At 38.6% G+C, this 11,187-nt stretch overlaps 1 protein-coding gene across 3 annotated transcripts in view; it reads left to right on the forward strand.

Annotated features, from left to right (window-relative positions):
* The first annotated feature begins 2,925 nt into the window (after positions 1–2,925).
* The window catches only part of FXR1 (FMR1 autosomal homolog 1), a 52,027-nt gene continuing 43,765 nt past the window's right edge, over positions 2,926–11,187 (forward strand). For all 3 annotated transcript variants that reach the window (XM_006147373.3, XM_006147374.3, XM_006147375.3), the window contains exons 1-2: positions 2,926–2,978; positions 4,526–4,619. The gene's annotated coding sequence lies outside the window, so the exon portion shown is untranslated. The remainder of the gene's footprint in view (positions 2,979–4,525; positions 4,620–11,187) is intronic.

The raw sequence follows: 11,187 nt of genomic DNA on the forward strand, positions 1-11,187 counted from the left end.
GTCATAATGACCAGAATTTCTTAATAGCTTGGAGTTCTGATTAAAGTAATGCATGGTATGAATTGTAAAGAAACTACAAGTAAGTGGTGAAACTTTCCAACCTTTGTGAAAACTGTTGAAGGACTTGGAAATGTTAAAGTTGAAAATCACTTTATTATTATTTTTTTTTGCATATTCATGATAAAATGTGTGCACGTGCACTTGAGAGAGAGTGTATGTGTGTGTGAGAGAGAGAGGGAGACATACACACAGACATGAGTACTCTTCTGGATTTGGTCACTCCACAATCTCCTTCCTCTCCAGTCCTTTAATCTGGTCAGATACGGAGCATTCTTCTCTGGTGTGTGCAGGCTGACCATGCTGAAGATTTGAATTGCTCATCAGGTGGAATCAGGCTTCTCTAGCAGTGCACCATAGGACTGGCCCTGAAAATGACTGACTTCTAGTGGCAAGACATGCTTTGCTAATATTCATGAACTTGAAAGTTCTCAGTTTTTGACATGGTCGCTACAAAGTGCCAAGGGAATAATACAGATTTTTCTGGTAATGTAACTGAAATTACTGACCAAAATGATTGCCAGAAATGAATGTGCCCAAATGAGTGAAACTGGTGAGGAAGACATTATTATAGCATTGTCAGGTTTGGGAGAAGAAAGGGCAGTACCTTCAGAATTTCAGGTCAGGCCCTTGAGAAGTTATATTTGTGTGAGAGACAGATGGAGCACCTTCTCTACTGAGTTTTGTTACACTGCAGTCCTGTCCATCCTTCCAACTCATCAGATGCTATAGCACTCTTGAATAGGAAGGTATTCTGAGTTTTAGGCCTCGGTGAGGATATTTGTATGGAAATGTCTCATACCACACAAATAAATGAGATGAAAGACAGTTGGAGTTGAAGGGAATAGGACCAAATTATAGTTTTGTAACAAATATGGGGGTACACACTGACAGATGTTAGATTTATGAATTAGCTACGTTCTGCAGTTGATCATCCTACATTACTAAAAATAAAATGACATTTTCAGTTTTACTTTTAACCCTCTCTTCTCCAACTCTTCTCCAAGCCTTTATGTTCCAAAGACTTTTTGGGGGTTTAGAGCTGATATACTTGCTTTTGGGTTTTCCCACTGCCAGTTTGTTTCATAGTTTAGTTTTCTGATTTGCCTAGATTAATGTCTGACATATATTGTAGTAATCAGTTAAATAAATATTTGTTGTTGCTTTGTTTTTAATTGCTATTACTCCTCTCTCATCTGCTTTGAAAATGTCTATAAATTTTGTCATTTTCTTTTTCCTTTATTCTCTTCTTGTGAGTTTGTGTCTTAAAATCCCATTAGTGTTATTTAATGAACTTTTTTTTTTTTTTGGAGGGGGAGAGGTTTTTAATAGGGCATGTGCGTTCGCCAGACAGAGAGAGAGAGAAAGAGAGATGGAAAGCGAGAAATCACCCCCCCCCCAGGGGGAATGGCCACACTGCACTCCCTTCTCCGTTCTCCTCTCGGGATCTTGGGCGCACATGCACATACGCCCGGCGTGAGTTTTAAGCCACCAGGTCCAGGACGCGAACCGCGGTCAACTACATGGGAGTCCAGCGACATAGCCATTACGCTAACTGCTGGTCCCCTTTAATGAACTTTTGAAAGGATGAGGCAAACATATGTTTTTGCCTTGTTTTGACTTGGAACATTTTATGTGCTAATATACCTCCCAGGCATGTAAGTAACCTATTAAGAACTTAGACTGGGCAAGAATTTTTAGCTTCATAAATTCATAGGTACTGCATAGCGTGTGTTTATTTAGATAGTGTTCCGTGGATGTTACCGACTCTAGTGTGATTTTTTTTTTTTTTTTTTAAGACAGACAGCATACCCAACAGGATCTTGATGCTTTGTGTGATTCAACCCTAGCCTTGAGCCAACCCCATGTAATGGGCAGTGCTTGCCCGATGTACTACTTTATGGAGGTCTCCAGACTGAACTCTGGGAACCTTCTCATGTGGAATTGTATTTTATTCCTTAACCATTATCTGCCCCCAGATGTTTTAAAAAAGTATTTACGAAGTACCCAGTCATTCAAAGTGTATGTGTAAGCGTTTGATTAAAATTGAGAAATTTTCAATTTTGATTAATAGTAATATAAAGTGTTTAATAATAATTATATAAGAGCCAAAGACTGCTTGCCCAAGGTTACATAATGGTGGAGTAAGGATTTGAACAGCAGTTACATTACTTACACCCACATCCTTTGTTTCTCTTGAATATGTCAAGTCGTGGTTTCTTTGAGATGTACTAATCAAATGAAGATAAAGTAAAAACACTAATTTTAAGACTGAAAAAAAATGACCACTGATTTTTTTCTGAGAACTATAGTCATTCCAAAATGGTTTTGAGACAGTGTATTCACTGTAGCCCAATTTTTAAAAGAGAAATAGGGAAAAATAGTTGTGCATTATACTGGGCTCTAATTTGATATTTATAAAATTGAGTCCTTACTCTGTACTAGGTTAATCAGTTCTCATAGTTTCACAAGACATGATACTGTAAGGTTAAAATTATGCTCAGAGTATACAAGTGATAGCGCTGGAATGTGAATCCTGGCAGCTAGACTCCAGAGCTTGAGCTTTAGTCCTAATACTAAATAACACTTCACTCAACTAAAACCTGTAATGTTCCAAAATGTACATTTATGTTCGCTGATTCTGAGTTAGATGATAGCTTGTGCAAATGAAGTTCAGAGAGGTTAAGTAACTTACAAGTCATACATCTCATAAATGGAAGAAATGCCATCAGATCTGTCTGATTCCAAACTTTGTGCTCTTTCAGTACTCTGTCATGTTTTTGTATCTCTAATACAGCCTTTTAAAGTTTTGTAACATTTAACTTAATATTTTTGATAAGCTTTTAATAGTGTTTTCCTGTCTTGCAGGGATTTATCAAAGATGTTCATGAAGACTCTCTCACAGTTGTTTTTGAAAATAAGTAAGTTATTTTTTATTGACTAAGCTTAAAGATCGTTAATAGGACTAACCTGTTTGTTTTTGGGTATTTCTGCTGCTATTGAAAAAACAATTTTACTTTTGGGGAAGCTTTGGTTATTTGATCATCTTACGAGTTCAAACTTGTCTCAGTTACCTCTTCCCCTATTTTTGTGCCCAAAAAATGACTTGTCACTTTTTCTATGATCCTCTTTGCAAGATCACATGCAGGTATTAATCAATAAGTAGTTCTGGTAGACGTAGATGTTACAAATGATAATATAATATACTTAATTCTTGAAAGCCCAGAATGTTGAAATGATGCTGTAGAAGGCATTTAAAATTGGGTCAGCTGGTAGCTTTTCAGCCTGAAAACTGTGCCAGGTTCATGTGTGTGCATGCCCAATATCCCAGAAGGAAAAATGCAGGGATTGCAGCAGGACCTTCCCTGTGAGAAAGAGTAGTTCTCATCCCTTCCCCCATCTTGCCCTTTGGCCAAAATAAACCTAGAAAACAAAAGCATTAGAAATTGCTATTAACAGTCTGAATAAAGTATTAGGCTATCTTTAATTGCTTGATGTCATTAAGGGCTAGTACCAGTTTTATAGGTGTTATAAGGGCTAGGTAGTCTAAATCAGAACCACAGTAAACTGGGCCTCGTTAGGAAAGATTATAAAAGAGCACCATTTAATTGAAGGTCAGAGTAGAACTGTTTGGCTTCTATCTTTAAGTTGTTTCTGGAACTGTCTGAAGGAATCTCCTTTGCCCAACAGCTGCATTAAGTAGAAACAAGTGTTGAGATGATTTCTATCTTTGAGCACCTGCCATTTAGATGGTAATAGTGAAAGAAAGAATAGTTTAGCTATTCATAATAATTGCTGATTAATTTTTTGTGTTTCTGTGGACACGTATGCAAAAAAGAATTATGCAGTTTGATTTTGGTTTGTAGTTTGTGAAATTGTATTCCGTTTTTGAGTAGGTAGTTGTAAAAGCATTTGAAATAGGTTGATCCTACAACTTCATTAGCTGCAACATTCTAATCTAAATTAGTCATTACTATGAACTTAGGCTATTTCTTTGATGGAATAACATATTTACTGTTAGAATGACAGGTGGGAAAGTAATATATAATTATTACCAAAGATGATAATTATTGGGGCCAGCAGGTGGCATAGTGTTTAAGGTGCTGGACACTCACGTGGCCAACCGTGTTTCAAGTCTCAGATTCAGAGGCTTGAAAGTCATGCCAGGCATGCCAGAAATCCCAGGAGGAGGAGAAAAGGCATTGGGATGTGGCCATCCTGGGGGCAAGGGTTGATTTCTCACTTTCCCATTGTGTCTCTGTCATGTAAGCACATAATGTACCTTTGGTATGAACAAAAAATAAGTTAATTATTTATCAACTTTTAAGAGTCATGCAAAATTGGTTCTATCTCAGTAAATAATTATTTGGAAAATTACATAGTATGAAGTTGTTTTTCTTCTCTTTGGGGAAAGCTAAATGATAAACTAGTTTGGAAAATTAATTAATTCTTGTTTCTAATCCTTCAGTTGGCAACCAGAACGCCAGGTTCCATTTAATGAAGTTAGATTACCACCTCCACCTGATATAAAAAAAGAAATTAGTGAAGGAGATGAAGTAGAGGTATGTATTTTCTTTGATTTTCTTGCACCTACTTTTGTTCTAAATAAATATTCTTATAAAAAAATCTGTTTATGGGACCAGCAGTTAGCGTAATGGCTATGTCGCTGGACTCCCATGTAGTTGACTGCGGTTCGCGTCCCGGACCCGGTGTTTTAAAACTCACACTGGGCGCATGTGTGTGCGTGTCCAAGATCCCGAGAGGAGAATGGAAGAGAAGGGATTGCGGCATGACCATCCCCCCCGGGGGGGTGATTTCTTGCTTTCTGTCTCTCTGGCGAGCGCACGCGCCCTATAGCAAAAACCTCTCCCAACAACAACAAAAAAATCTGTTTAGCTAATAGAGAATAATCTTCAGGTTTGGGTTTTCTTTTGTTTGTTTGTTTGTTTTTCCCCTTCAACTGATAATGGCAGTGCTTAAGTTTGGGAGTTAGATTCATATCTCAGCGCTATTATTTTTAGCTTTATGGACTAGATTAAGTGGATCACTAAAATGAAAGTAATTTGAAAGTTAAATATGACAAGTATTTGAATTGATTAGAAAATTTGTTATAGAATTGTGTGGTTTTAATGACAATGTTTTTTGTTAATTTAAAATTTGTCTTGTGATTTATATGCTTCAGTATTTTTGTAAAATATTGGTAGTTATTCCATTACTATAATGATCATTATCATTGTTCATATGTAATAATGTGAAATGGTATAATTAATGTACTGCCTTATAGAATATTTTAGAAATGTCTGGTAAATTTGTTTTTAATGGCCAGAGGGTGCATGCGCCTTCCAGAGAGGAAGAATGAGAAAGAGGGAGAAGGAGAAAGGACACCACAGCCCCCCACACATACACCCCTGCGTGATCATGCCACAGTGCCTTCTCTATCCTGTTTGGATTTAGGGCATGCACACACATGTGCCTGCTGTGTTTTTCAAGCTGCCAGGGCTGGGATTCAAACCATGGTTGACCTTGTGGGATCTGACTCCCTTAACCAGTAGGCTGCAGGACTGGCTCTCAGAAAACATTTTAGAAATGGAAAAATGGAAGAAAAGAAAAAAAGAAAAATCACTGCCCTGAGATTTAAAAAAGAAAAAAAAATTTTTTTTAAGTAAAAATGGAATTCTATGATACTGCATCTGCCTGTCCTTTTAGCACATTTAGTAGACAGTAGGTCTGTTTTTGTTTTTCCAGTGCTACTGCTAATATTAAAAGAATCTTGGAAGGGCCTGTCGTGTGGTGCAGCAATAAAGGGAACTGGATTCCACATGACTGACCAGATTTAAGTCCTGGGTGTTGTAGCCTGAAAAACACACTGGGCCTTATATGTATGTATGTGTGTGTGTGGGCCCTAAATTTCCAACAGTTGTAGAAATAGAGGAGAAGGGATGTGCATGGGCACACCCCATTGGGCTGTGACGTTTCTGTCTGTGTATCTGTCAAGCATATGTGTCCTCTGGCATTAACCAAAAAAAATGGAGGCAACAGCTTTGGGACCTGAAATTCTGATAGGACAGAGTCATGTCAAGCAGAACATGAATTAGATATGGAAATGTTCTAGAATTAGAAATTTATGGTGTGGTCAGTTTTGGGGAAAGTGTTTTTCATGCTTTGTTATTATTCAGACAAGTGGTATTGGTAGTGTAAAAATCTTAGATAAAAGGAAAAACTACTTGTTAGTAGGGTGCTGAGAGTGTTATTAGAGTGCATTTTCTAGGCCCAAGTCCAGGAAAGGTCTTGTCTTATTCCTGGATTGTGTCTGTGATCTGCCTCCCCAGCTGTGAAGAGAACATTGATGTTAGAGATGGCGATGCCTGGGGCCAGTCTGTGGTATCTAGTTAAGTTGTTTGGATCCCACATGGCGAAGTGTGAGGTTCAAATCTTAGACCCAGCAGATTCAGGAACACTGCAGGTGCATGTATGTATGTGTTCAAAATCCTAAAAGGAGGGAGAAATGGGGGAGGAAGATTGTGTTACCATGCCCCATGATAGGTGCTTTCTTGCTTTCTCTGTCTCTAGCAAGTGCACATGTCCCCTGGGAAAAACGAAAAAGAAAGAAAAAAAGGGGAATCGATCCTAAAGTGTTTTTATTATTTTACTTTGTGTCTTATGATTCAACCATGGTGAAATTTGCTCTCTATAATTTTGTAAATTGTGTTTGAAATTAAAATATCATCATTTATTTTACTTATGGGAACTTTGAAAGTTTATCTAAGGAAAATGTTTAAGCATCTTGTGTCACTTACTGATTTTTGCCACAGTTCTTCAGGAAGCCCTTATATGGTGCAGGTGTTTAAAAATTGCGGTTATTGGTGCTTTATTTTTTAAATTAACTTTTGAATGCCTCCTTCCCTCTTTACGATCAAAGTAATTTTAGTATAAAAATGAAATGATGCATAATTGTATAAAGTATAAAGTGAATCAGTGAATCTTCACTCTTAGCATAGGTGTGCTTGTCCATTCACCCAAACTTAAAATCCTATGTACTGGAGTGTCTCCTTTGCATTTATAAAGATTTTTTCTTTTAGAGGCTTTTTTTTTTTTTTTTTCCTTTCAAGAGACACAAAGAGAGGAATTGAGAATCATCTACCAAGGGAGTGGCCATTCAGAAATCCCTTCTCCATTCTCCTCTTGAGGTTCTAGACATGCATGCACATGAACCCGATATGATTTTTTTTTTTTCCAATCCACCAGGTCGTGATCAGCATGTGATCAGATTGTGGGTGTCCAGTTTCTTCCCCAGTATACCACCTGCTGGCCCCTAAAGGATATATTTTTAAGTTGCAGAAACTAGTGCTATCGTGTATGTGTGTGTGTGTGTGTGAATTTATCAGTTAATTAGACCTTCGTGGACATTTTCATGTCTGCCCACGTTTACCTCATTCTTTCTAACCACTGTAAAATTATTTGGTATAGCTATATCAAAATTTAAAAGCCATCGAGATTTTTAATAAATTTTTTTGCTATTACCAAAACCTTAAACATAAAGCCAGCTGGATGTCGTATCATACACTTGTAATTCTAGTTACTTTGAGGCTGAGGAAGAAAGATCATGCAGTTCAAGGCTATCCTGGACAATATAGCGAAACTGTCTCTCAAAAAAAATATTGCTGGGCCAGCAGGTGGTATGCAGATTAAGGTGGCTGGATCCCACATGGCTGACTGCATAGGTCTGAGTCCTGGAATCTGAGGCTTGAAAAACACACTAAGCATGTGTGCTTGTCCAGAATCCTTTTTGTTTTCTTTTGTTTGTTTGTTTTTGAGAGGTTTTAGCTACAGGGCACGTGTGTTCGCCAGACAGAGACAGACAGAGAGATAGAAAGCAGGACATCAACCCCCAGGGGGGATGGCCATGCCGAAATCCCTTCTCCTCCATTCTACTCTCGGGATCTTGGGCACACATGCACATGCACCCGGCGTGAGTTTTAAGCCATCGTGTCCAGGACTTGAACCGCGGTCAACTACATGGGAGTCCAGCAACATAGCCATTATGCTAACTGCTGGTCCCTCTTTTGTTTGTTTTTTGAGAGAGATTTTTGCTATAGGGCACATTTGCTCACTGGAGAGACAAAAAGTGAGAAATCATCCCCCAGTGGGAATGGCCAAGCTGCAGTTCACTCACTTCTTGGGATTTCGGGCACACACATGCACCTGGTGTGAGTTTTATGCTGTCTAGTCCAGGACTTGAACCATAGTTGATCACATGGGCATTCATTGCCTTAACCACTGTGCCATCTGCTGGCCTTTGCCCAAAAGGCTAAGAGGAGAATGAAGAAGGGATTATGACTTGGCCATCCCCATTGGGGTTGATTTCTCACCCTCTGTCTTCCTGCCAGTGCATAAGCCCTATAGCAAAACTAAAAGAAAAAAAATGTTAAAAAGTCAGAGTTAATGTTCTTATATAACTTTTCTAGTAGTATAGATCTCAGGGGAGTAATTGTATGCTACTGCATCTGCCTGTCCTTTTAGCACATTTTAGTAGACCTCTGGTTACACCGAACACCAGTATGTCAGTGCGTTTACTAACTCAGAAGCTTCATGACTGTGTGCTTTTAAAACAGTTTTTTTTATAGTTTAATATAGCAGTCTATGTCTTTTTTTTCCCCAATTTATTTATTTGCATTCATTCACTGTACATCATTACAGCATACAAAATGAGATTTTCCATCCAGAGTACACTGTATATTGTCTCAATCAAGCACATCAACAAACATGTTATTGTCAGCAAATTGAATCAGTGAATCTTCACTCTTAGCATAGGTGTGCTTGTCCATTCACCCAAACTTAAAATCCTATGTACTGGAGTGTCTCCTTTGCATTTATAAAGATTTTTTCTTTTAGAGGCTTTTTTTTTTTTTTTTTCCTTTCAAGAGAAACAAAAAGGGGAATTGAAAATCATCAAAGAGAGGAATTGAGAATCATCTACCAAGGGAGTGGCCATTCAGAAATCCCTTCTCCATTCTCCTCTTGAGGTTCTAGACATGCATGCACATGAACCCGATATGATTTTTTTTTTTTCCAATCCACCAGGTCGTGATCAGCATGTGATCAGATTGTGGGTGTCCAGTTTCTTCCCCAGTATACCACCTGCTGGCCCCTAAAGGATATATTTTTAAGTTGCAGAAACTAGTGCTATCGTGTATGTGTGTGTGTGTGTGTGAATTTATCAGTTAATTAGACCTTCGTGGACATTTTCATGTCTGCCCACGTTTACCTCATTCTTTCTAACCACTGTAAAATTATTTGGTATAGCTATATCAAAATTTAAAAGCCATCGAGATTTTTAATAAATTTTTTTGCTATTACCAAAACCTTAAACATAAAGCCAGCTGGATGTCGTATCATACACTTGTAATTCTAGTTACTTTGAGGCTGAGGAAGAAAGATCATGCAGTTCAAGGCTATCCTGGACAATATAGCGAAACTGTCTCTCAAAAAAAATATTGCTGGGCCAGCAGGTGGTATGCAGATTAAGGTGGCTGGATCCCACATGGCTGACTGCATAGGTCTGAGTCCTGGAATCTGAGGCTTGAAAAACACACTAAGCATGTGTGCTTGTCCAGAATCCTTTTTGTTTTCTTTTGTTTGTTTGTTTTTGAGAGGTTTTAGCTACAGGGCACGTGTGTTCGCCAGACAGAGACAGACAGAGAGATAGAAAGCAGGACATCAACCCCCAGGGGGGATGGCCATGCCGAAATCCCTTCTCCTCCATTCTACTCTCGGGATCTTGGGCACACATGCACATGCACCCGGCGTGAGTTTTAAGCCATCGTGTCCAGGACTTGAACCGCGGTCAACTACATGGGAGTCCAGCAACATAGCCATTATGCTAACTGCTGGTCCCTCTTTTGTTTGTTTTTTGAGAGAGATTTTTGCTATAGGGCACATTTGCTCACTGGAGAGACAAAAAGTGAGAAAATATTCCCCAGTGGGAATGGCCAAGCTGCAGTTCACTCACTTCTTGGGATTTCGGGCACACACATGCACCTGGTGTGAGTTTTATGCTGTCTAGTCCAGGACTTGAACCATAGTTGATCACATGGGCATTCATTGCCTTAACCACTGTGCCATCTGCTGGCCTTTGCCCAAAAGGCTAAGAGGAGAATGAAGAAGGGATTATGACTTGGCCATCCCCATTGGGGTTGATTTCTCACCCTCTGTCTTCCTGCCAGTGCATAAGCCCTATAGCAAAACTAAAAGAAAAAAAATGTTAAAAAGTCAGAGTTAATGTTCTTATATAACTTTTCTAGTAGTATAGATCTCAGGGGAGTAATTGTATGCTACTGCATCTGCCTGTCCTTTTAGCACATTTTAGTAGACCTCTGGTTACACCGAACACCAGTATGTCAGTGCGTTTACTAACTCAGAAGCTTCATGACTGTGTGCTTTTAAAACAGTTTTTTTTATAGTTTAATATAGCAGTCTATGTCTTTTTTTTCCCCAATTTATTTATTTGCATTCATTCACTGTACATCATTACAGCATACAAAATGAGATTTTCCATCCAGAGTACACTGTATATTGTCTCAATCAAGCACATCAACAAACATGTTATTGTCAGCAAATGATCTTCCATTTCTTGTTTTCTGTATGTTTTGCTTTTTTTCCCCCCATCCTTGATTCCCTATCTCTTACCCTCTGCCACCTCCCACTCTCCTCCCTCACTGTCTCTGGTATCTATGTTTGCTTTCTATACCGTTTTCCCCCCACATTTTATTGAATCACCAAAGACCCTAATCAATCCAAATACCCTCATAGCAAACACAGGTGACACACACATTTCCATGAACACAAGTCTAACTTTACGCATCCTATGATGTAGCACCTAGCTGGGGCTACATATCCTACTGCAGTCATTGAATAGATATATTTTTTTTCCTGAAACTTTTTTTTTTTTTTGTAACTCAATTTACATTCCTTCCCTAAGCATCATCACAGCACACAATATGCGATATCCCATCCAGTACACACTGCATAGTGACTCAGTCATGCACATTACAAAAAATTTTCCATTTTTAGTTCCTAGAATTATTTCCATCCCTCTTTCTGACCCTCTGTCCCTTCCTACCCTCCTCTCAC

The sequence above is a fragment of the Tupaia chinensis genome, unplaced genomic scaffold (assembly GCF_000334495.1).
Source record: "Tupaia chinensis unplaced genomic scaffold, TupChi_1.0 Scaffold000212_1, whole genome shotgun sequence".
NCBI classification, from domain to species: domain Eukaryota; kingdom Metazoa; phylum Chordata; class Mammalia; order Scandentia; family Tupaiidae; genus Tupaia; species Tupaia belangeri.